At 37.4% G+C, this 27,642-nt stretch overlaps 1 long non-coding RNA gene across 1 annotated transcript; it reads right to left on the reverse strand.

Annotated features, from left to right (window-relative positions):
* Positions 1 to 1,151: 1,151 nt before the first annotated feature.
* Positions 1,152 to 27,638, reverse strand: LOC119544907. The gene is made up of 4 exons (XR_005218958.1): positions 27,256 to 27,638; positions 17,633 to 17,668; positions 11,586 to 11,634; positions 1,152 to 1,215 (listed from the first exon to the last, which is right to left on the reverse strand). It is a non-coding gene; the product is annotated as an uncharacterized LOC119544907 (long non-coding RNA).
* Positions 27,639 to 27,642: the final 4 nt, after the last annotated feature.

The following is a 27,642-nucleotide window of genomic DNA, read 5'->3' on the forward strand; positions in this document are numbered from 1 at the left end:
TCTGACCTCCAGTCATATAACTAGGATAATCACTTGGAAATTGGATTATTTCTATATTAAAACTGGATTACTGGATTACTTCTATATTAAAAGCCACTTGAGCATGATGTTATTCAAATACAAACATGTGAAGAAAAAGCTATTAGTTTGTTAAAACAGTTTCTAAGGTGTGGGAAATTCACCAGTGATGATGCAAGATGATCTGGTCTTAACACTGTTAAGACAAAGAGCCCCACAGACAAATTGTCACAAAAGCATTAAAAAAGATAGAGATTCAAATTATAAGAGGTGAAGAAACTGAAAGGATTACTTTCCTAAAAGGGAAAAATCATAATAAGCTTGCCTGTTTCAACCGAAATATCTTTTGAACATATATTAATTTGTACTGTCTGTGCTGGCCAAGTTTTTCCCAAGCAAGAAATGCATTTGTGATTTTTTAATAGCTATCCTATAAGAGGGTTTTTTTAAGCTGATACTAAATTTTTCATAAAATGGTTAGTTTTCAACCATTTTTAGGTTCTTTGCTTCAAATAAATGTCCAAACTCTGTAAGTTTTTTATAAAGGACCATTTAGGTAAAAAGGTAAATGGTTGTAGGGAGTGCAGGATAAGAAGAAATTTACAAAGTTTAAATCCTTTACTTTGAGCCTGGGAAGTTTAAGAATAAGGGGGAGATGCAGGAAAATGTTTATATCACTCAAAACATGGCCACAGCTGGTTTGTATCAGAGGAAAGGTTTTAAAAATGTGCTAAAAGAGTTCAGAATACCTAAAAAAGGGTTCTCCACACACTGAAAGGGACATCCACCTTCTTCAAAACTTAGTTTTCTAAGTGATTATGTTATTTGGTATTGCCTTATGGTGACAGTGATCTAATATTTTAATTGCAAAAGATAATACTCATTCTGCCTTTGAAAAATCCAAAATGCTCCATCAACTCAGCTGTGTATGATTAAGAATGTAAACAGGCTCAAGAGACTGATTCCATTTCTAACTCCCCTGTTTATGAATCACCTAACCTAAGACATAAGTTTAAGGGAAACAGAATTTCTTTCTAAAGCAACAAAATAAATTAACTCACAGGAATACTGCAGCAAGACAACACATGTTTACTGGCACTTGTACTGAACAAACACAGGCTCCATTTTCTTTGCTTTAAGACATTTGGAACAGTTGACATGTAGTCAGGAAATGAGGGCTTCTCTGTTTTTCATTTTCTGGGGAAAGAAAAATATTAAGGTTGCCTTTCCTGTAATAGCAATCTAAACTCCAGATCTTGTTACGGCAGACAAAGGATCTTTTACTGTGGATGCAATATATATTTTTAATGATGAAAGTATCAAGTATCAAGACTGAGTTGACTGGCTCTGCTTACCTAGCACCCTTCACCCAGATTCATGTGCTTGATTTACAGATCAAGATGAAATCCACCCAAATATCTGGAGTTTAAAAGAAATTGTGGTGTATTAGCCAATTATTTAGCACAAAGGACCCATTTCAAAGCCAGAAAGCCATTATTCCTTTTTAGTGAGGAACAATAGTAAATGAATATGAGTCTGAGTAAAAGTAATACTAATTAGCTGGGATCAGAAGATACAGCCAAAGTTGAAGATAAAGTTAATTGACTCTATCTCACAGACATTAACAGACCATGGTATATAAGCTACAGTTCCTAGCCATATGTGTGGTTTTGCTGTTTGCCTCTCAGACAGACTGAGTTTAAAGTGCATAGATAGCAATAATATGTAAATAGAGTTGTCATACTACATTATCAAATCAGACTATTAAAAACATCAGACTATTAGTTCTTAATACTGGTCCAAAGACCACAGGATATAAACGATAAAAAGGAAAGTAACCCAAGGAATGAAACTCAGTGACCATAGTAACCTTTAATAGTCATACTTCAAATTAGAATATATAATACAAATAAAAACATAATGATATTTATACTAATTTACTTTTTTTACTAATTTATCTTTTTTACCATCAGCCTTACTTTACATCATCTTTCTAGACACTGGATAGAAACCACACAAGATACAATCACCATCTTTATTTATTATTCCCTTCACCTCATGTACAATAGAACCACAGTGGCATGCAGTGATGAACAGCATTACTTGTAACTCACAGCACAATCAATTAATCATGTTATCCAGGTATATTTGTGAGTCTCTCAGTTATTTTGATGTAATGAACTGGATTATTTATTCAACTGGTCCCCTTGACTTTGGCTGCAGAAACAAAGCCTGGAAACAATCAAAGGAAAGTAGAATACTGGGGGTGTCCTTGGTTTGAGTGCTCACCTGTCCTTTAGAATTTAATTATGACTGTAGTAATTTACCTGAAAATCAGCCCAGAGTACCATTCCCTTATTTGAGGTTTTATTTATAAAATTTTCACTTCATGGCATTTATTCTTGAGTATAGCTAATACTTTCTTCTCTTTTTTTCCCTGAAAGCCTCTGGTATACTTTTGTTCCAACAAAACATTACACTCAAAATGACCCACGGTAGTTTCAGCTAATAGAATTATACACATATAAAGTCACTCTTAATGCTAGGACATATGCCCTAGCCAATCAGAAATGCAAATCTTACTGCTCAATTAGCGTTGTTCTACAGTATTCTGTAAGGAGTTAATGGAACAAGGAAATTATTGCTAGTTTCTCCTTATATTTTCTTTGAGAAGTCTTAAAAATAAATGTTAGTAAGATTTCCATTTCTATCTGGGGAAGCAAAGTGGGAAGCCAATGATAATAAGGAAATTCAGATTAAAACAACCACTTAATTCCTTTAAAATATTCACTTAATTCTAAAAATATAATTATTTTGATGTAAAAAAATTTTAAATGCAATCTTTATAACACCCCTCCAAACACCTGGATTTATTTGTGATAAGATGAAATCACTGAAGCTGTACTGTTTATAACACTATTCAGGCAGACTGGGAAACCTAAAGAATGTCACAATAGTTTTCTTCCACTCCCAAACCACAGTTTGATGGAAACTTTAAAATGGAAAGTAGAGCACTTAGAATCTGTTTATTTTATAATTATAACTCAGATTGAAAAATATAGAGGGAATTCAAAGTAAGGCATTAAATGGAAGCATGTAACATGAATGGTTCCCTCTCGTTTTAGAAGTAGGCTGTATTCTGATCCAATAGAAAATAAGACATATAAAACATCTTCAGGCTAAACCTTCTCCAACAATATTTTTAAAGACAGCCACATATGTCCCAACAAATAACATCATTTTTTTTCATATAACCAAGACTTTACTGTCAATACCAAAGGTTGTATGACTTGAGAATAAAATAAAAACCAAACCCAGGGAAATTTAACTTATTTTTAAAAAAATACAAATATAGTACCATGTATCTAAAAAGCAAAAAAGCTACTGAAACATTTCCATCAGTGATTGTAAAAGTTAGACAAAATTAAACACAAATTTTATCTTTTGAACACAAGTTTCTCCATATACACTTTGAACTTAGTTTTATATTGCTAAGAAAATACTGTCTAGATATATTTAATACATACTGAAGCTATCATTTAGTCATCTGAGTTGCCCAAATTACCAATTAATTACCAACATAACATTATTATCACAAATCAACACCATTTTTTACTAAAGCTTTGTTTCTTAATCTAAAAGTTATAAGTCTTTGGACTTGAATGATTAAATACAAAGAACAATTAAAGGATGCTTTTTTCAGTTTTATATAATAAATCAAAAATTATGAAACTATAAGGGAATTGCCTTAATTTTAAGTAGATTGATGTATTTCATTGATACATTAACTCATTAACTTTAAGAACATCAGATATTATGATATCTATCTAAATTCTTACTGCACAGATGATTGTCACATATCTATCACCTTGAAGAACTTTAAGACTATAGTTACTAATTTTTAATTTAAGAACTATTTTGCATTTATATTGCCAAACCTTTAAGTATGACTAAATATGACTTCACCCTTTCTTTCTACTTTTATCACCCAATTCCTCCCCCATGTATCTATAAGAAAACCATACCAAAGTCCTGCATATTCCATAAACCAATCATATTCGTGCTCATTCCATTCTGCTGCCCAGAAAATTCTATTTCCCCTTCACTGCCTAGAGAAATTCTCCTCCATCATTAAACGCAGCTGAAATATCACCTTTTCTGAAAAGTCTTCCTCAGCTCCTCAGTATTATGGGTTAGCTATTCTGAACTGTCAGATAATTTTTCTCTGCCCTTTGATAGCTCTTATATTATGGTTTGTTGTCTATGTGTTTCATTCCTAAGCTATACTGAATGTTTCTTGAGACGAATGTATGTTTTAATCATCTTTTTGAGCCCAGCATAGTACCTGAGGCAGGCCCTCAAAAAATTGCTTTGAAAAGAAAAAGAGAGAGAGAGGAAGGAAAAAAGGAAAAAAGAAAAGAAAAGAACTTCATTTGGAAAATTTTTGGAAGCACAAATTATCACATGGTTAGAACTCTATGAACCATCACCAACATAATTCAGATATTGCAAGACTTTCAAAATATCTCACATACATATTTCACAACATAGTACTTTAATATCTGGAACCACAGTAGCAAAAAGGTACATAGGTGTGGCACATGCATCTGGCTTGATTGCTGCTAATCTTTAGCAAAATAAATTTCAAAAAGTTAAGCAAAATTTGAAGCTTATAGGGAAGGAAAGAAAATTATATTTTTATTAAGAAAGAAGCTTAGAGCAGAAACTAACATTTATTTGGGGCAACTGTTTCCCAGGAATGAATTACTACAAGCTAATGGGGTCAAAGGCATTAGATGGTTCTCTAGAGGCCTTTTTCTATTCAAAAGGGTTTTCAAAATAAAGTGGGGGTGGAAGAAGAGGCTAGGGAACAGCTCCTTCCTGCACCAAATGCATTCTCAGAGTACTAACATCTGTTTCAGTTTACATACTTTAAGTATGACTTTACACATGGAAATTAAATTTAGGCATCATGCCTAAAAAGAAGCCTGTCTGCAAAAGGACTACGTGTACCATCAACAGCTGGAATTTGTATAGGTCCACATTCTACACAGCACAATAACATTCTGTGAGTCTCTAATGACCCCAAGTTCAAAACCCTAATGTCACAAAAGAGCATCTTAGTGCTCGTGAAACTTTTTATGTAAGAGAAGAATAAGACAGTGAAGGAGGAGGAATCTGACAGTCAAAAACAGTAAGGAGTTCTAGTAATTTGAGACTCAAGAGGTACTTTTATATATCAACAAATATCCGTCAACCTTTTTGCAGCTCTTTATATTACAATATGCTGATTCTACAACATTCCACTAACTATACTTATTAATTAGATAGAAATTAAAAGTATTTTTCAATTTGCTAATAAGATAATTATAATTTTGGCTAAACAAAGTATAATGCAAAAACAATGATGCACCTTTGCTGCCGCCATGTGGCATGTCTGTAAATTGCAATTGTAGTTTAAGTTTTTAAATAGTAAATTCTGAAGTCATCATCACATCAGGCAAATCCTATTAAGGACTTCTAAAATGTAGTGTCTGTTCTCACACTAACGAACCATCAATAAATAAATAGTAAGTAGGAACCATTAATGCAGGAAGCATTGCATTGTATCCAGAAGAATAATATATTTTCTTGCTCTCAAAAAACAGATCTGTGAACATCAAGACAAGGGCAAAATCAAAATCAAATGTTAAGGTCAGTCAACAACTCAAGAGCTACTATATAATTGGATGGCAATTTCTTTACATGTTCTGAGCAGAAAGTAGGAAGATGCATGAGAATGCTCATGGAAGAGAACTGAGAAATTTTACGGCTACTTGAAAGGATTTTTAAACGCAGCACGAAAGCAAGAAAACATTTCAAGTAGAAGTAACACTCAAGAAAGAAACAGATCTAGAATAGTCATGGAATGCTTGGTGGTGGTGAGGGGAGTGACCACTCCTATATCAAAGTTCATGGAGGTGAAAAAAAGAAAGGTAAATAAGGACAATTGGTGGCAGACCTTTACTGCCAGGCCAAGAAGCCTGGATTTTAATTTACTGGCCATAGGGAGCCACTGATTCATCGTGCATTTTCCCCATTGTAAATATAATCCCTTTGCCTCTTGAATATCTATGAGTTTATGAGAAAATAATTTATTTGTCAAACTGAGAATAATCTAGTAGCTTAGATCTTCTACTACCTGACACTGGGGAATTTGAGATTACAGAGTTCTGAAGTCAAAATTAACCAGTAAATCACTGCCAAATCTCCAGGAAAACTAAAAAATGAAAAGATGATGACTAGGCCCAAGGAAGTAGGAGAGAAACTATAGGAACCAGGCAGAGAAACTCATTAAACTTCAGGCCTTCTTCCTAATATTTTACTGAGATCTGTTGTTCTGAGATGGGGCTATGCAATGTAGGGAAGAAGTGGACAAAGAAAGGAGGAAAAGTGTAGGATCATAGGGCCCTTCCATAGCAGAGTAGAATGTAGTGTGTGTTGGGGAGGAGTAGGGTTAACTAAAGGAAGCGTGAAGGACCAGGATGGATGCAAAGTGAGATCAAGCAGATGTCCAATCAAAAGTAAAAACACCAGCACTGGGTCTATTTGCTCAAAATTGTTCACGCAAACATTCAAAAAAATAAAATTAGAAAGCAGACTGTGGCTCCGATTTCATTGAATGCTATATTGATTTGTTTTTAAAAATGAAGTTACAGAGCGCTATGAAAAATAAAAGATCTCCAGAATGAGGTTCAAAATAACAGCTCCTCAATCCACATGAACAAAATCATGGGGGAACTGACACACACACAGCCCTCTTGAGGAAAAATAGTAATTCTAAAGAAGTACTGTAAAAATTCATACTGTAAATAAAAATATTTTCCTAATTGTAACAATGTACACAGATGTTCCCGCCCCCCACAGGAACAGGTCTTTATGCAAAGTAGCAATGGCTTCCCCACTTTCAAACTGCTTCCTGAAGCCTAAAGATGCCTAAGAACAGTTCATTACAGACCCTTCTGCCACTTAATGGCCACTTCTTAGCTACAAGATCCAGCAACATTAGATATTAAAGTCTTTGCTTTAATTCTTAAATTTTAGATATAAGTAAAACTCATAAGCAGGGCTTTCTCTGTATGATACAGATGCGACACGATGATCTATTCAATTAAGAGAACTTCTTCCTGATAAATATAGAGAGTAAAAAAAAAAAAAAAACCCAAAGGAATCACTATTTCATTAATAAGAAGTACTAGTAGAATATATGGAAAGAACCATAGACTGGATTTATCTTGTTATTCTCTTTCTAGCTTCTCAAGTCGAAAGCTTAACTTATTTTCAGTCTTTTTTGTGTTCTGGCAAATGTCATTTAAAGATAAATTTTCCTCTGAATACTGCTTTCTCTGTAATTTTGGTAAGTTAGTGCTCTTCCCATTTATTTCTATTTTGGTTTATAATTTAACTTCAGTTATTTTGAGGAATTTTTTTTTTAATTTTCCAAATGGATAATTTGGTTTTTTTCATTGTTCTTTTAGCATTCCGTTTTAAATTTCTTACATGGCGTGCATGGCATATGCTTTTAAGAATCTGCTTAAATAACCTTCATGGTCAAAGTTATGGACTGCTTTCATGAATATTCCATGTGCGCTTGGACTAAAAAGCGTGTTGCCCATTGGACCAATTAAACCAATCCGATTGTGTTACTGAAACACTCTACATGTTTACTTTTTGACTACTGGATCAGCTAATTTGTGATTGTCAATTTCACCTTTAATTGCCATCCAGTCTTTGATTATGTAGTTTGAAACTGTGATGATGTTGAATCATTAAATGCTCATGATTCATATCTTCTTAATAGAATGTATCTTTTAACAGCATAAAAGTACTTCTTTGTTCCTTTAAAAGATTTTTCCCTGAATTATACTAATTTAAATATTACTAAACTTCGAGTTCGTTTATGCATTTTTCTGTTTCTATATTTTCTCTTGCCTTTATTTTCAGATTTTCTGTATCTTTGTCTTAGCTACGTCTTTTGTAAATATATGTAGCTGAGCTAATTTCTTTTATCTGAATCCAAGCCAATTTGTATTTTAATAGATTACTTTAAATCATTCACTGTTTAAAATCTCATTTTGTTTCCAACACTAATTTAAAGGAATTTAAATTTAAACACTAATTTAAAGGAATTTCTCTTTAAATTCCTTATATGTGTATCCAAACACATATGCATAATTTTATTTAAATGTATAAATATGATCATACACATGCCTTTTTAAAATGTGTAAAGTATTTAATTTTTTCTTTTTCTGACTGCACCCAACCCCCACCCCATAACACCCATTAACAGCCTAGTCTTTAACCAACCATATCTTCTTTTCACGCATTCATTAATTTATTCATTCAATATTCAACAAATAATTAATGAGCATTTGCTAGTACTAAATCATACTTCTTAACACCAGTCTTGATGGCTGTGAGCAAGTGGAAACTGGGATATTTTTATTTTCTAACTAGGGGCTTGATCAGATTTAATTTTTGGAGAGAATAATTGGGACAAAATTAGTTTCAGGGAGAAGAAAATTCTGAACAACCATATCTTTTTAATACTCATATAATAATTCTTCATAGATCTAGATACATGCAAATATGAAGGAAAAGAATTCTCATTTTGCCTGTTTTACAAAAACAGTCATACATTTTTCTGAATCTTGCTTTGTCACTCAGTTATACACCATGAACTTTCTTCAAGCCATCTGAAATAGCTCTAATTCATTGTCCATAATGACTTATAATACCTCATTAAGTGGAATATTCATCAACTTATTTATTGTTGGGCATTCATTTATTTCCATTTTCTTTTTGCCAATAAGAACAATGCTTTAATCAATATCCATTTTTATATGTCCGTATGGCCTTTATGTATGAATCTTATGTTTTTTTTCCTATGTAAAAGATTCCCAAAGTCAGATTGCTGGGTCAGTATATGCATGAGGTTTAAATTTAATAGATGTAGTCAAATTGCTTTCAGTAAGTCTGTAATAGTTCACATCCCACTAGAAATAAGTGAAAAGAAATACATTTCCCATGTCCCCATCAGCAAAAGTATAGATCTTTGTTACCAGACAGTTGAGTCATAATGTAGTATTTCACTCTTGCCTGAATTTGTAGTTCCTTGGCTATTAATCAATTTGAGTAAATATATACATGTATGTGTGCGGGGACCATTGGATTTTCTCTCTTGCTAATATTCTTTGTCTTTTTTTCCTTGTGTTGTTTGGGATTTTTTTAATCAATTAAAAAGATCTTCTATATATTTGTTATATTAACCCTTTGTTATTGGCTTACACATTTTTTCCAGATCTTTCATAGGTCTATTTATCAATTTTATGGGTTTGGGCTATATAAAGCTTCTTTCTTTTATTTTTATAAAGCTAAATGTGTCTGTATCTTCTTTATGGCTTAAGGATTACCAGCCTTAGTTAATGAAGTTACTCTCCCCCTAAATTTTAAATGGCAGTCTAGACATTCTTGAAAGATTTTAATTTTACACTTACTTAATCATTCCATCAAGAATTTATGGCCTAAAATGTAAGTCTATTTCTATTTTCTTCCAATTGTTAGCCAATTGGGGCAGCAAGATTTATTAAATAGGTCATTTTTTCATTGAATTGATCTACCAGCTTTGTCATATATTATCTGAGATCCTCTGCATTATTATAATTCAATAATAAACCTGTCTTTTTCTATGATAGCACTGACTTTGTGATATGCTTTGATTTCTGGTAAGGAAAGTCTTCTTATTCTTTTTTCTTACTTCTGTTGATTGTTCCATGGTATTTATGTCCCTAAGTAAACTTCCAGATCATTTTGTCCAATCCCAATTAAATTACATATTAATTTGATGGGGAATTAGTATTTTATAATATATAATTTCCAATCCAAGAACACAAAATGCCTTTCCATTTGTTCCAATTTTATGTCTTTTAATAAGAATTTATGTTTTTTCATATAATTCATCATATCCACTGTTATTCTCTAAAACTCTTTTAGCAGTTGCATAAGATAATGGGCATATGATTAGAAAGTCTTTAATGGCGGCACCAATATCTGGGACTCCCTGTGGGGGATGCAATTTTGCTTTGGTTTATTTTAGAAGGGAGAGAGATATCCAGAAATTTCCACTCAGCCTTTTCTTCCTCAATACTCAACCCTCCATGGAACAAGGAGCCAAAATATGGGTTCTGCCATTTGTTGAGTATATATTCCAACAATAAATTCAGGAACTGGGAAAATAACCACAGAATACGTTTGTGGACACGCCGGCCCCTGTAAGATGGACTTGACCCAGAAATCCATTTTCCCTTGCCCCTCTCCACCCCCAACTGAAATTCAGGTCACTGGCCCTCAAGTCAAGTCTATGAAAACAGTGGCTTTATGGATCACTAGAGATTAAAAATAGCTCAGAGCCAGTACCAATATTCCCAGAAAACTCTGTGTATTTCTTTTTCTCAGTGCACAATTTTCCTGGAAAAGTGTGGGAAAGGCAAAGAGGAAGGCTAGCAGGTACTGTGATGTCATGGTTAGGTACTTCTTCAAGAAGACCCAGAGAGTGAACACGTTTGAGCATGAGAGATACAGGCTTTTATCTCAAACCCAAGTTTGAGAACTAGGTAATTTAAATTAAGCCTCTGTTCAAAAGACCTAGAGATTTCTTGGTTATACAGATGAACTCAGACTTAGTGGGTGACCTAAATGAAATAGTTATAAGAAGACAATAGTTAATTAGTCACCATAGAGAACATAGTGGGCCAAGGTAGTCTGATTACCACTTCAGCTCTGCTGCCTATGAAAGTAACCATGGTAATCTATGTTAAATGCTGCCATTTATCTTCTGCCACATTGGGAAACCATTATCCCCATTGAAGTAGGAGTTCATTTCAGAGACCTTCGAGCCAAGTCTACAGAAGACATCCACTACAGAAGTTTTCAATGCTAACAATGATCCCCTTGCCAAGCCCTTGGTGCACAGTGTCATATGGGCATGCCCAGAGAACTTAGTCAAGTGGCTGAAGGGTTTGCACATGATAAATCCACTGAAAACTTCTTATCTGTCTTTAAATTCTTTCCACATTATATATCAAAGTAATTCTGGAAACTCATCATTGATAACAAGCAGTCAAGCAACCTCTAAGCTTCAGCTCAGTGGCTATAGTGACACAAAGGTCACTACTGCAGCTGCTAGGTTGGCTTGCCACACTTCCATAAATTCAGCCAGGAAAGAGACAAGAAACCCAAATGGATTCAGAGTTTGTTACTGACACAGCAAAAATAGATCAGCATGGTATCCATACTCCATGTCACTAGTCCCTCAGGATGACAGTGAACTGGAAGTACCAGATGGCAGGTGGCACAGATCACTAAGAAGTTAACTTTCAACTACAACCAAGCATTTTTTTTTACTATGGCTGTACCAAGGGAGAGAGAGGTAGAAAATCTGTGCTAAACTATGAGATGAGAAATGGCCTGTGATAGTCAACCACAAGACAAGGAGACTGATTAAAAACTGCCGTGTAGTGGCTACTCACCAAGCTGCTTATATCCCAATTATTCCTCCAACAGGAATCACAAGGTATTCTGCAAAGACAGGTTAAACTGCTGTCAAGCTTGCCTATGTGGACACACGCATTGTTGTCAGGGCACTGTGCACAAAACTATTGCCCTACAGTTCAGCCTGGGCTGCCACTGAGTCCAGGTTTCAATCAATCAACTGAGAAGCTAAATAAAACAACTCCCAGGTGCTCTAGTTACCACATTCAGTCCAGAATCTACAGCAAGGTCACCCATATTGATAAATGGGACCTTTTCTAAAATTATATTCCTCTTTGCCTGTTACAACATTCTGTTCAACCATTCTAACACATTGTTCTGGTATAAATTAGGAAAAACTTATAATTCTTTTTTTTCTTTATTAGAGAAGTTGTGGGTTTACCGAACAATTATGCATAAAATACAGGAGTCCCATAAACTACCCTCCCCCCATCAATACCTAGCATTGGTGTGGAACATTTGCTACAGTTGATTATAGCACATTTTTATAATTGTATTATTATTAAACTCCATGGTTTAACTTAGGGTTTATTGTTTGTGTAGTGTAGTTCCATGGACTTTTTAAAAAAAATTTATTCTGTTCCAATACAACCAATCCAACATTTCACCCTTTAATTACATTTAGGTATGCATTTCAGTGCTGTTAACTTGCATTCCCAACATTGTGCTATCATCACCACCACCCATTACCAAAACATTCCCATCATGCCAAATAGGAACCCTGTATATTTTAAGCCTTTACTTCCCATTCTCTATCCCCACCCCATTCCCTGGTAACCTACAGTCTAAATTCTGACCCTATGAGCAGCTTATTCTAATTGTTTCAAATCAGTGAGCTCATATGTTTCAGTTTGCTAAAGCTGCCATTATACAAAATACCATAAATGGATTGACTTTTATAAAGGGAATTTATTAGGTTACAAATTTACAGTTCTAAGGCCATAGAAGTGTCCAAACTAAGGCATCAACAAGAGGATACCTTCACTGAAGAAAAGCCTATAGTGTCTGGAACATCTGTCAGCAGAGAAGGCACGTGGCTGGCATCTGCTGATCCTTTGCTGCCGAGATGCATTGTTTCAGCTTCTAATTCCAGTGGCTTTCTCCTTAAGTATATGTGCATTCTCATTTAGCTTCTCCAGGGCAAACTCTGGATTTCATCTTTTAGCTTAGCACCTCCAGACGTCTTTCTATCTGAATCTCCAGGCACCTGGGTCTGTGTTGACTCTGAGGTGTTTTCTCTCTGAGTGTCTCAAATCTCTTCAAAATGTCTCAGCTCTCTTCAAAATGTCTCTGCCTTTTATCCTCTCATAGAGGATGCAAGTAAACTAATTAAAACTCACCTTGGATGGGTGGGGTCACACCTCCATGGAAATAATCTAATCAAAAAGGTCCTGTGCTCAGTTGGGTTGGTCACATCTCCATGGAAACAATTTAATCAAAAGATCGCACCTACAATAGGTCTGCCCCCACAGGATTGCATTAAAGAACATGGCTTCATATGGGATATGTAACAGATTCAAAGTAGCACATCATACAGTATTTGTCCTTTTGTATCTGGCTTACTTCACTCAACATGGTATCTTCCAGATTCATCCATTGCATTGCATGCATCAGGACTTCATTCCTTTTTACAGCTGAATAATGTTCCACTGTATGTATATACCACATTTTATTTATCCATTCATCAGTAGATGGACACTTGGGTTGCTTCCATTTTTTAGCAATTGTGAATAATGCCACTATGAACATCAATGTACAAGTATCTGTTTGCGTCCCTCCTTTCAATTGTTTTAGGTATATACCTAGTGGGGGATTGCCAGGCTATATGTGCACTTCTACACTTAGCTTTCTGAGGAATCACCCAACTGTCTTCCACAGCAGCTGTACCATTTTACATTGCCATCAGCAATGAATGAGTATTCCTATTTCTTCTCATCCTCTCAAACACTTGTTATTTTCTGTTTTTGAAAGAGCAGCCATTCTAAGAGTGTGAAATGTTATCTCATTGTGGTTTTGATTTACATTGCCCTGATGGCTAATAATGATGAGCATCTTTTCATGTACTTTCTGGCCATTTGTATATCTTCTTTGGAGAGATGTCTGCATTGGGTTGTTTGTCTTTTTGTCTTTAAATTGAAGGATTTCTTTATATATTCTAGATATTAAACCCTTATAAGATATGTGATTACAAAATATTTTCTCCCATTATGTTGGCTGTCATTCTACCTTCAAAATAAATTCCCCGAGGAACAAAAGTTTTTAATTTTGATGAAGTCCCATTTATCTATTTTTTTTCTTTTCCTACTTGTACTTTGAACGTAAAGTCTCAGAAACACTGCCTAACACAAGATCCTAAAGATGCTTTCCTATGTTTTCTTCTATGAGTTTGATAGTTCCAGCTCTTATATTTTAAGGTCTTTGATCCATTTTGAGTTGATTTTTGTATATGGTGTGAGATAGGGGTCTTCCTTACTTTTTTTTTTTTTTTCAAATGTAGATCCATTTCTCCCAGCACCATTTGTTAAACAGACAAATGGTTTCTTCCCCAACTGAGTGGTCTTTGCCACCTTGTCAAAAATCAGTTGGCCATAAATGTGAGGGTTGATTTCTGAGCTCTCCATTCTAATCTCTTGGTCTATATGTCTGTCCTTGTGCCAGTTACTGTGGCTTTGTAATAAGTTCTAAGATCAGGAAGTGTGAGTTCTCCAACTTCATTCTTCTTTTTCAAGATGGCTTTAGCAATTCTGGTCCCCCTACCCTTCCATATATATTTGATAATTGCCTTTTCCATTTCTACAAAGAAAGTTGTTGGAACGTTGATTGGGATTGCACTGAATCTATAAATTGCTTTAGGTAGGGTTGTGATCTCAACGATATTTCCATCTTTCAGTCTGTGAACATGGAATGCTCTTCCATTTATTTGGGTCTTCTTTAATTTCTGTTAGCAATGTTTTGTAGTTTTCTGTGTATAAGTTCATTGGCCTTCCTACACTGAAGGTATACTTGTGTTGATGCCTTAATTTGGACATTTTCATGGTCTCAGACTGTAAATTTGTAACCAAATAAACCCCCTTTATAAAAGCCAATCCATTTCTGGTATTTTGCTTAATGGCAGCATTAACAAACCGGAACAGATCCAATGGCATCCAAAAAACTTCTGTTAGCTGGGAAGGCACATGGTTGTCATCTGCTGATCCCGGGTTGTGTTCCAGCTCCTCTCTCAGCTCCCGTGCATTCTTCAAAACGTTGCTCTTGGGGCCTTTTGTCTTCTCTTAGCTTCTTTCGAGCAAACTCTGGGCTAGCATCTCCAAAGCGTTAGGAAAAGTCTGCATTCAAAGGCTGTCTCCAAAATGTCTCTCTAAGCTACTCTCCAAAATGTCACTCTCATCTGCTCTGAGGTCCTTCTGTTTGTGAGCTCTTTTACAGGACTCCAGTGACTAAATAAAGACCCACCCTGAATGGGCAGGGTCCATATCTCCATGGAAATTACCCAATCACACATTTCACTCAAAGTGATTGAGTCACATCTCCATGGAAACACTCAAAGGATTCCAACCTAATGAACACTAATATGTCTGCCCCCACAAGAGTGCATCAAAGAACATGGTGTTTGGGGGGACATAATACATCCAAACCAGCACATCCCAACTCCTGGGTCCCAAAATGACATGATCTTTTCATATACAAAGTACATTCATCCCATCACAATATCACAAAAACTTAAATAATTTCAGCAACAATAGGTAAGTACAAGATCCTATCAAAATCAGTTACAGTGTGGTCTGTCCTACTGCAAAATTCCCCTTTAGCCTTGGACATATGAAACTTAGAACAAGTTATCTGCTGCCAAAATACAAAGGAGGGACAGTCATAGGATAGCTGTTCCCATTGCCATAAGAAAACAGGGTTTAAGGGACCAAAACAGTTCTTAAAACCCACAGGGCAAACTCCAGTAGATTTCAAAGTCTGAGAGTCATTTATAAAACGAAGTTTTATCCTTGAGGCTTGAGAGAGTGGGAGTCCAACCCTTTCTAAGAGCCTTTGTGGCAGCCCTTTTCTCTCCAAATGCTGTTGTGCTACCATCACCACCGTCCATTACCAAAACATTTCTATCATTCCAAATAGGAACCATTTTAAGCCTTTACTTCCTGTGCTGGTTTGGATGTATCATGTCCCCCAAAATGCCATGTTCTTTAATGCAATCTTGTGGGGGCAGATGTATTAGGTATTAGTATTGATTAGGTTGGAATCCTTTGATTGAGTATTTCCATGGATATGTCACTAAATCAATTTTGGGTGAGACCTTTGATTGGATAATTTCTATGGAGGTGTGTCCCCACCCATTCAGGGCAGGTCTTGATTTAATCACTGGTGTCCTATAAAAGAACTCACAAACAGAAGGACCTCAGAGCTGCTGCAGCCAAGAGAGACACTTTGAAGATGGCCAATGAAAGTAGGCTTTTCTACTCCAGAGTTTGCCTGGGAGAAACTAAGAGAATCCCCCAGATGCCTAGAGAGAAACATCCTGGGAGAAAGCCATTTTGGAACACAACCTGGGAGAAGATGGCCAGACATGTGCCTTCCCAGCTAACTGAGGTGTCCCACATGCCATCAGTGTTCTTCTGTGAAAGTATCCTATTGTTGACGCCTTAGCTTAGACACTTTTATGGCCTTAAGACTGTAACTCTGTAACAAAATAGACCACCTTTATAAAAGCCAATCCATTTCTGGTATTTTGCATAACAGCAGCATTAGCAAACCAGAACACTTCCCATTCTGTAATCCCATCCTGTCCCCTGGTAACTTAAAAGTCTAGATTCTGACTCTATAGTTTGCTTGTTTTAATTGTTTTAAATCAGCAAGATCATACAATATTTTTCCTTTTGTGTCTGGCTTACTTCACTCAACATGATGTCTTCCAGGTTCATCCACGGTGTTGCAATGTATCAAGACTTCATTACCTTTTATGGCTGAAAAATATTCCATTGTATGTATATACCATATTTTATTTATCCGTTCATTGGTTGATGGACACTTGGGTTGCTTCCATCTTTTGGCAATTGTGAATAATATTATTATGAACATCAGTGTGCAAACAATCTGTTTGAGCCCTTGCTTTCAATTGTTTTAGATACATACTTAACAATGGGATTGCCAGGTCATATAGCACTTCTACACTTAGCTTTCTGAGGAACTGCCAAACTGTCTTCCACACTGGCTACATCATTTTACATTGCCACCAGCAATGAATGAGTATTCCTATTTCTCTGCATCTTCTCTAACATTTGTTATTTTTATTTATTTATTTTTTAATAGCCACCATTCTAATGGGTGTAAAATGGTATCTCCACCTCAGGAAACTCAAAAGAGAAGAAATTAAATGTAAAAAACCAAAAGAAAAGAAATAATAAAAATTATAGCAGAAATCAATGAAATTGAAAATAGGAAATTAACAGATACAACTCTTCAAATAAAACATAGGATAAAATCTTCATGATCTTGGGTAAGGCAGAGTTCTTAGATACAACACGAAAAGCATGATCCAAAAAAAAAAAGAAAAAAGAAAAGAAAAAATTGATAAATTCAAAATCAAAAACTTCAGTTCTGTGAAAGACACTATTAAGAGAATGAAAAGACAAGCCACAGTATGGGGGAAAATATTTGCAATTGACATATGCAACAAAGGAATTCCATCCAGAATATATAAAGAATTCTCAAGACTCAACAATAAGAAAACAAGCACCCCAATGAAAGAATGAGTAGATTTGGACACTTCACCAAAGATATACAGATAGAAAATAAACACAGGAAAAGATGCTAAAAAGCATTAGTCATTAGGAAAATGCAAATTATTATCACTATGAAATACTACTATGAACCTTATAATAACGGCTAAACTAAAAACCACTGACAGTACCAAATGTTCACAAAGACGTAGAGCAACTAAAACCCTCGTATATGGCTAGTGGAATGCAAAATAGTACACAAATTAGGCAGTTTCATAAAAATGTAAACATATACTTACTATTTGGCCCAGCAATACTAATTCTTGGTGTTTATCCTAGAAAAATAAAACATACACGAAAGAGCTTACATATGAATGTTTACAGCAGTATCACTCATAATTACTAAAAACTGGGAGGGATCTTTCAACAGATGAATGAATAAACTAACTAATATCAATACAATGGAATATCACACAGCAATTAAAAAAAAAAAAGAAATATTAACCCACAAGACAACACGATTCTTAAATGTATTATGCTACATGAAAGAAGCTAGACTCAAAAGATCGTATACAATATACCATTTATGTGACTTTCTGGAAAAGGCAAAACCATAGGGACAAAGAACAGATCAGTAATTGTCAGGAGATAAGGACTGGAGAAAGACTGACTGCAAAGGGAGATCAGGGAGCACTGGGGATTCTTTTGAGGTGCTGCAATTGTTATGTATCCTGTTTGTGATGATAGGTATAAGTATTTTCTTTTTATTGAGATTGTTCACACACCATAAAATGATGCAAAGATCCAAAGTGTACAATCAATTGCCCTTGGTACCATCATATAGCTGTGCATCCATCACCACAATTAATATCTTTTTTTCAATTTTTAGAACATTTTCATTACTCCAGAAAAGAAATAGACAAAAAAAGGAAAATGAAATCCTCCCATACCCCTAACCACTCCCCCCCTCCATTGCTGACTCATAGTATTGGTATAGAACATTTGTTACAGTGCATGATAGAACGTTAAAATACTACTAACTGTAGTGTGATGGTTGGGTTCATGTGTCAACTTGGCTAGGTGGCCTAGCTGTCTGGTCAAGCGGGCACTGGCCTGACGATTGCTGTGAGGCTATTTGAGGCTGGTTAATAAACCAACGGGCTGGTTTGTCGGATCATCAGTCAATTGACTGCAGCTGACTGATGACTCATCACGGGGCGTGCTTCCACAGTAAGAGAATGCAATTGGCTGGATTTGGTCCGGGTGATCAGTTGGAGGCTTATAAGCCGGACAGTTAGAGAACCTTCACTTCTTCTTCAGCTGCTCAGTGAAGCTTTTCCTGGGGAGCTCATCGAAGTTGCCAGCTCGTTTCCTGAGGAGTTCGTCAAAGTTGCCGGTTCGTTTCCTGAGGAGTTCGTCAAAGTTGTCGGTTCGTTTCCCGAGGAGTTCGTCGGACGTCTTCCTTGGAGTTGACAGCTTGTTGACGGCTCTGCAGAATTTGGACTCGTGCGCTCCCACAGTTACGTGAGTCACTTTTACAATTTGATAATAAGAGACATCTCTCATTGATTCTGTTTCCAAGGAGAACCCTAACTAATGCATGTAGTATATCGTTTGCAATAGGTATATTTTTCCCTATATGCCCCTGTATTATTAACTTCTATTTATAGTGTCATCCATTTGTTCTAGTTTATGTGAGGGTTTTCTAATATTTGTACAGTTAATCACGGACATTGCCCACCACAAGGTTCGCTGTTTTATACATTCCCATCTTTTAACCTCCAACTTCCCTTCTGGTGACATACGTGACTCTGAGCTTCCCCTTTCCACCATATTCACACACCATTCAGCACTGTTCGTTATTCTCACAATGTGCTACCATCACCTCTGTTCATTTCCAAACATTTAAGTTCAACCTAGTTGAACATTCTGCTCACAATAAGAAACTGCTCCCCATTCTTTAGCCTCATTCTATATCCTGTTAACTTATATTTCATGCCTATGAGTTTAGATATTATAATTAGTTCATATCAGTGAGATCCTGCAATATTTGTCCTTATGTGTCTGACTTATTTCACTCAATATAGTGCCCTCAAGGTTTCTTCATCAGCCTGTCTTTTTAAGATGGTTTTGTTCACACACCATACATTTGTCCTAAGTAAACACTCGATAGTTCCCTGTATAGTCACATATTTATGTATTCACCACCCTCACCACTATCTATATAAGGACATCTCCATTTCTTCCACAAAGCAGTAGGAAGAGTCAAAGAAGGTAGAGAGACAAAAGAAAAAGAAAGAGAAAAAAACAAGCAAAAAAACATGACCACTAGGAAGCACCAAAAGGAAAGACAGCATTAAACTAAAGTAGAATAAAGAGTCAGAAAACATTACCAATGCCAAGAGTCCCATACCCCTCTCTTATGCCGCCCTCTTATATGCATTTAGCTTTGGTATATTGCTTTTGTTACATTAAAGGACACATAATACAATATTTCTGTTAATTATAGTCTCTAGCTTGCATTGATTATATTTTTCCCCAACACCTCTCTATTCACCTTGCAAGGTTGACATTCATTTGTTCTCCCTCATGAAAAAAACATATTTGTGCCTTTTATCACAATTGTTCAGCACTCAAGCTTTCACTGAGTTATAAAGTCCCAGTCTTTATTTTTCCTCTTTCCTTCTGGTGTCCCACCACATGCTCCAAGCCTTCCTCTTTCAATCACATTCATAGTCATCTCTGTTCAGTGTACTTACATTGCTGTGCTACCATCACCCAAAATTATGTTCCAAACTTCTCACTCCTGTCTTTTCCAATCTGTCTGTAGTGCTCCCTATAGTATTTCCTGTAGTGCAGGTTTCTTGTTCACAAACTCTCTCATTGTCTGTTTGTCAGAAAATATTTTAAACTCTCCGTCATATTTGAAGGACAGTTTTGCCGGATATAGGATTCTTGGTTGGCGGTTTTTCTCTTAAATAAATCACACCACTTCCTTCTTGCCTCCATGGCTTCTGCTGAGAAATCTGCACATAGTCTTGTCAAGCTTCCTTTGTATGTGATGGATCACTTTTCTCTTGCTGCTTTCAGGATTCTCTCTGTGTCTTTGATGTTTGATAATCTGATTATATTAAGTGTCATGGTGTAGGCCTATTCAGATCTATTCTGTTTGGGGTACATCATATTTCTTGGATCTGTAATTTTATGTCTTTCATAAGAGATGGGAAATTTTCATTGATTATTTCTTCTATTATTGCTTCTGCCCCTTTTCCCTTCTCTTCTCCTTCTGGGACACCCATGACACATACTTTCAAATGTTTCATGTTGTCATTCAATTCCCTAAGACGTTGCTCATATTTTTCCATTCTTTTCCCTATCTGTTCTTTTGTGTTAGGTTTTCAGATGTCCTGTTCTCCAGTTCCTGAGTGTTTTCTTCTCCCTCTTGAGATCTGCTGTTGTATGTCTCTATTGTGTCTTTCATCTCTTGTGTTGTGGCTTTCATTTCCATAGATTCTGCCAGTTGTTCTTCTGAATTTTAGATTTCTACCTTATTATGCCCTTTATAGCCTTCATCTCTTTTGCTATATTTCCCCTAAAATTTCTGATTTGATTTAGCATTAGTTGTTTCAATTCCTGTATCTCAGTTGAAGTGTAAGTTTGTTCCCTTGACTGGGCCATAACTTTGTTTTCCTTAGTACAGGTTGTAGTTTTCTGTTGTCTAGGCATCTGGTTTCCCTGGTTACCCCAATCAGGTTTTCCCAGACCAGAAGAGGCTCAGGTCCCAGAAGGAAGAAATATTCAGTGCCTGGTTTCCCTAAGGGTGTGTCTTACAATATTGATGCACCCTATGAGGCCTCAAGCCACTGTGCTTTTCCTAACCTGCCCAGTAGGTGGTGCCTGTCAGCCTGTAGCTCCTGACTGGTCTAAGGAGGTGTGGCCTGTGGCTGTTTTCCCCCAGGCTCTGGGGTCTGGTTCTGAATGGAAGGTGGGTAGTAGAGCTGGGCACCACCTCTTTCCTCTTAGGGAATATACCCCCCCCCACAGGGAGACTTCATTTGCATTTAAATAGTTTCTTTGTTTCTCTGACTCTGCTATCTCCACCCTTGTCTGGGTCAGAGCACTGCAAGTGAAACTGACTGAGGCTTTCTCCACTGAGCCACTCAGGTTGACAGAAAAAGGGACCGAAAGCCCCCTTTCAGGGTTTAGTCCATGGCCCCCAGTTTCACCAGTCAGCCAGAGATAGCACCCAGTCCTCTGGGCTCTCCCTCTTGAGACAGAGAAGTCCCCTGGCTCTTTAAGGTGAGTCCTCACTAACAGCCTCTGTCTGCTTGTTGGGGATTTGCAGCTTGCATTGAGCAGTCTACATTTGCCAATTGAAATCCCAGTTGGCGCTGGACTGAGGTATATTTGCTTGTTCAGAGTGCTGCTCTCTATCACAGCGAGGGTTTGTCATTTGAGCTGCCATGGGGCAAGGGGGCTCCCAGCTTGGATCTGCGGTTTCTACTCACAGATTCCACTCTGCAATCTCAGGCATTCCTCCCAGTCCAGGCTGACGCACAATGTGTGGACAGTCACGGTCGTCCCCCAGCAGTTATTCCAGGTCATTTACTAGATGTTCCTGGTTGTTTATTAGTTGCTCCAGGTGGACTAAACTTCCACTCCTCTCTATGCCACCTTCTTCTGGTATAAGTATTTTTGCATCACGGATACAAACACCATTCGCCTCTTGTCTTATCCTGAACATGGAAAGGAAAGTTCCTGCTCTTCCCTCTGGCTGGCTCTTTCCCCAAATATCTCCACGATTATTTGCACTTTCAAATTTTCCAGGTCAGAGGCTACATTTTTAGTGAGAGTTCCCTGACACTTTAATTTGCAACCCTTTCCTTTAACTCTTCCTTTTTCCTGCTTTGAGTTTCCCCTTAGCATTTAGGACCACCTAAAATATGGTATAGTTTGCTTCTTTATCTGTTACAGTAAGGTAAGCTCCACTAAAACAAGATGTTTTATTATTTTGTTCACTTCAGTATTTCCACAGCCTGGGAATGTCAGGTGTATAACAGGAACTTAAGAAAGATGCAAAACAAGTGCTATGCTGGTTTGCCTCTATTATGTACCCCATACAAGTCTATGTTCTTTTAATCTACTCTTGTGGGGGCAGATCTTTTATGGGTAGGGGCTGTTGATTAGATTATTTCCATGGAGATGTGACCCTCCTCATTGAAGGTGGGTCTTACTTAGTTCACTGGAGTCCCTAAGAGGGCTGACACAGAGAAGTTTGGAGAGAAAACACCCATACACATTTTGGAGAAAGCCATTTTGAAACCAGAACCCAGGAGAAGGACCAGCAGACATCACCATGTGACTTCCTACATGACAGAGGAACCCCAGATGCCAATGACCTTTCTTCAGAGAAGGTATCATCCTGTTGATGCCTTAAATGGACATTTTCATGGCCTTAAAACTGTAAATTTGTGAACTAATAAACCCCCATTGTAAAAGTCAATCCATTTCTGGTATTTTGCATTCTGGCAGCTTTAGCGAACCGGAACAGGTGTTCAGGGAAAATCCTTTACTTTTCTGATATAGACAATCTTTGCTCCTTCTTGCTACACCTTTCCTCCTTTTTTACTGAAAGGAATGCAAACTATGGTCATGAGGACAAAAGCATATGCGAGCCAAGTGGGCAAAACTAACATAGTAAAGATGACTGTTCTAGTTTGCTAATGCTGCCAGAATGCAAAACACCAGAAACGGATCAGCTTTTATAAAAGGGGTTATTTGGTTACAAAGTTACAGTCTTAAGGCCATAAAGTGTCCAAGGTAACACATCAACAATCGGGAACTTCACCAGAGGATGGCCAATGGTGTCCATAAAACCTCTGTTAGCTGGGAAGGCACGTGGCTGATGTCTGCTCCAAAGTTCTCGTTTCAAAATGGCTTTCTCCCAGGATGTTGCTCTCTAAGCTGCAGTTCCTCAAAAATATCACTCTTACTTGCTCTTGGGGTGTTTGTCCTCTCTTGGCTTCTCTGGAGCAAGAGTCTGCTTTCAATGGCCATCTTCAAACTGTTTCTCATCTGCAGCTACTCTCTCTCAGCTTCTGTGCATTCTTCAAAGTGTCCCTCTTGGCTACAGCAAGCTTGCTCCATCTGTATGAGCTTATATAGTGCTCCAGTAATTTAATTCAGACCCACCCTGAATGAGTGGGGCAAAACTTCCATGGAAATTATCCAACCAAAGGTCTTGTACACAGTTGATTGAATCACATCTCCATGGAAACACCCAAAGGATTCCAAAATCTAATCAACACTAATATGTCTGTCCACACAAGATTGTATCAAAGATAACGGTGATTTGGGGGACATAATACATTGAACTGGCACAATGACCAAATGCAAATAACAAAATAGAAAAATGATAGGTCTCTGATGGCATCAATGAATCACTCCATCAGTGCTGGAGTGCTTACCTTCTTGTTTGTGATAAAAATAATCCTCTGCTAGGCAGAGCAAGATGGCGGCATAGAGAAGTGTAGAATTTAGTTAGTCCCCTGGAGCAATTAATAAACAACCAGAAACAACTAGTAAATAATCTGTAACAACTGCTGGGGGACAACCATGACTGTTCACACACTGTACACCAATCTGGATTGGGTGGAATGTCTGAGATCATAGCATAAAATCTGTAAGTAAAAACTGTGGAACTGTAAGAGCCCCCATGGCAGACTGAGTTGCAAGTCCTCCCTGTAGGAGAAAGCACCAGTCCTGGAGCAAGTGAATATAGCTCAGCCCAGCTTCAACTGGGGTTTTAATTAATAAATGTGGACTGCTGAATACAAGCTACAAACACAGACAAACCCCTAACAAGCAGCAAAGTACCCTGAGGACACTCCCAGTGGAAAGGAGGTGGGGTTGACAGAAAAAAAAATAATTAAAAAAAGAAGAAAAATATAGAAGCTTTTAGAGACAACTGACCTTAAAGAGCGAGAAAACACCTGTGCCCCAGGAAAGGGAGCCCAGAAGACCAAGTGCTCTCTCTGACCCAGGGGCAAAACTGGGGGGCCATGGACTGGCTCTGAAAAGGGGCTTTCTTTCCTTTTTTCTCTCTCATCCTGAGTGGATCAGTGGAGAGAGCCTCAGCCATTTTCAGTTCCCAGCTCTCTGATCCAGACAGAGGTGGAGTTAACAGAGTCAGAGACAAAGGATCTACTCAAATGCAGATGATAACTCCCTAGGGGGTGTATCTTCCCTAAGAGGAAGGAGGTGGGGCCCAGCTCTAGTGCCAGCCTTCCCTTCAGAACTCAGACCCCAGTGCCTGGGGTGGGCGGTAGGGGGCAGTCAAAACAGAAACAACTTAAACTGAGAAGTAAAGGGGCCACACCCCTTTACACCAGTGGAGAGTGACAGGCCAAAAGGCACCACCTGCTGGGTAGGTTAGGAAAAGCACAGCGGCTTCAGGCCTCAAAGGAAAGTCTGTGAGTCTTCTAAGATACACCCTCAGGGAAACTTGAAACTGAATATAACCCTATTCTGAGACCTGAACCCATTCTGGTTTTGGAAAATCTGACTGGAGTAACCAAGGAAATCAGATACCTAGACAACAGAAAACTACAAAATACACTAGGAAAAATGAAGATAAGGCCCAGTCAAAGGAACAAATTTACATCTCAATTAAGATACAGTTGAGATATTGTTTCACTTTAATAAAACTATCAATTAAAGATTCTCAAGGAAATATGCTAAATCAATTCAAACACCAAACCGAGTTCACAGAAGATATGGCAAAAGAGATGACGTATATAAAGAAAACACTGGGCGAACATGAGGTAGAAATCAAAAGTTTGAAAAAACAACTGGCAGAATTTATAGAAATGAAAGGCACAACACAAGAGATGAAAAGCACAATGGAGACATAGAACAGCACATTTCAAGAGGCAGAAGAAAACATTCAGGAACTGGAGAACAAGACACCTAAAAACCTACACACAAAAGAACAGATAGGGAAAAGAATGGAAAAATATGAACAATGTCTCAGGGAACTGAATAACAACAAGAAGCACATGAATGTACATGTCATGGGTGTCCCAGAAGGAGAAGAGAAGGGAAAGGGGGGACAAGCAATAATAGAGGAAATAATCAATGAAAATTTCCCATCTCTTATGAAAGACATAAAACTACAAGATCCAAGAAGCACAGCATACCCCAAACAGAAAAGATCTGAATAGGCCTACGCCTATACACTTAATAATCAGATTATCAAATGTCAAAGATAAAGAGAGAACCCTGAAAGCAGCAAAGGAAGCTTGATAAGACTATGTGCAGATTTCTCAGCAGAAGCCATGGAGGCAAGAAGGAAGTCGGTGATATATTTAAGATACTGAAAGAGAAAAACCGCCAAGATGTATTTAGTCATTGCTACCTTTCAATTCTTGCTCATTGATGCAGTGTTTTAAGCAATTTCTCTTGCCTTACACAATTACATCAAACACTAAAAATCCTCCTCCCTCTCCCACCCATTTCTTCTTAATTAGAATACTTAGTCTTTCTATGGATTTTCCAAAAATTTTAGACAAAAAAACTAAGTTTGTTTCCTTTTGGGGGGTTGCCATTAGTTATTCTTCCTGGTTTCTCCAATAACACATCTCAATTATACAAAATATCTCCCCAAAATAAAAAATGTCTATACCCTTAAGCCCAGTAATACCTATTCCAGGAATCTCTCTTACCACAAAACTGCCACAAATGTGTCCGTAGTACTATTTCCAACTTCTAAAAAAATGGAAATGACTAAATAGCCACCTTCAGAGTATGCATTAATAAATTATAGCACATTCACCCTATGGAATACTAGATCATTAAAAAGGGGATCAATCTGTATGTACTGAAATCAAAGCATATATATGAACCAAAAACAAATGAATAATAACGTGTACCACATTCCACTGAAAAATAATTTTAAGGTATTGTATACCTAGAAAAAATCTGGAACATACACACCTAACTTTTAACAGAAGGGAGATACTTTTGATGTAGGATGAGCTGGTGCCGTTCAAATTAGATATTCCTGTAATGAATTATTTTATAGCAAATCTTTATTAACACTGAATTTTAAAATATCATATAACCTCCACAACTTTAACAAACAGATTCATCAGCTTAACCCTAAAGTGATTCAACCTCCTCAGAGAAAACTTCTCTCCTACTATCCTGTTTTAAATTCTTCAGCACACAATTTGTAAATTAGTTTGTTCATTAAACAGTTTACCATCTCTCTCCCGTAGACGGCAACGCAGGGCAGGGATAATGCCTATCTTGCATAGTGCCTCACATACAGAAGACCCCCAATAATTATCTGCCTCCAGACATACTGAAGAGGTATATTTGAATTTCAACACGTCAGGGAGTGAAAAGTACAAGGCAGATTTCCTGTTCTGTTAAAGTTAAGCTCGCAGTGACTCTTCAGTCTTAGGAAAGGTACAGAGTCGGCACACAGGGGGTGGTAACATTTATTGAACGAATGTCTGAATAAAGATGCGCATCCCTTAATAGTGCAAAGGCCACGAAAATGGTATGAAGAGGAGTTGGGAGACAAGCAAAAAACACATATCCTCGGAGTTCAGGGTTTCTTCACAGGCACGACCGACTAATGGGGATACTAAAACCAAGGAAACACGTAAATCAGGGAGCAACAGCCGTGCAGCTTGGAGATGACGGAGCGGAATGTCAGAGCTACCCGGGCAGCTACGCTGAAGGGGAAGGAGACGAATGCACCAGAATTCCGGAGCTGGAGCGAAGTTTCGAAAGAAAAAAGAAAAGCCCTCGGAACTGTGAAGATCCTGAAGGAACGTATGTGATGCTCAGAGGAGGAAGACACAGCGCTGGCCAAAGAGAGGAGCAAAAAACTCGGCAAGAAGTAGAAAACTACCTTTCTGCTCAGGAGCTCAGCCTCTCAGCCAAGAATCAGTTGGCACGGAGACGATGGCGTCATCTCACAGCGCCTGAATCCCGGATTACAGGAGAGGCAAAACGTTCGGTGGGAAAATTGAAGGTCACGTGGTCCATTATAAGCCACCTTTCTTTCTGGCGCACTGATAAGTCTGGAGAGAATTTTACCTAGACTCCAAAGTAGTTTAGAGGCACATAGTATAAATCTGTTGTTTTTATGTCTCTAGGTTTTAAACTTTTTTACATGTGCCCTTTATTGATGTTTTCCGAAGAAAAGATTGCAACACAGGCGTTGGCTGGTACCATACAAGTTCGGCCTAGATGGGCCCACGTAGACGTCCAGCCCTGGAAAGCACGCCCCACTGTC

Source organism: Choloepus didactylus, chromosome 9 (assembly GCF_015220235.1).
Source record: "Choloepus didactylus isolate mChoDid1 chromosome 9, mChoDid1.pri, whole genome shotgun sequence".
In the NCBI taxonomy this organism is placed as follows: domain Eukaryota; kingdom Metazoa; phylum Chordata; class Mammalia; order Pilosa; family Megalonychidae; genus Choloepus; species Choloepus didactylus.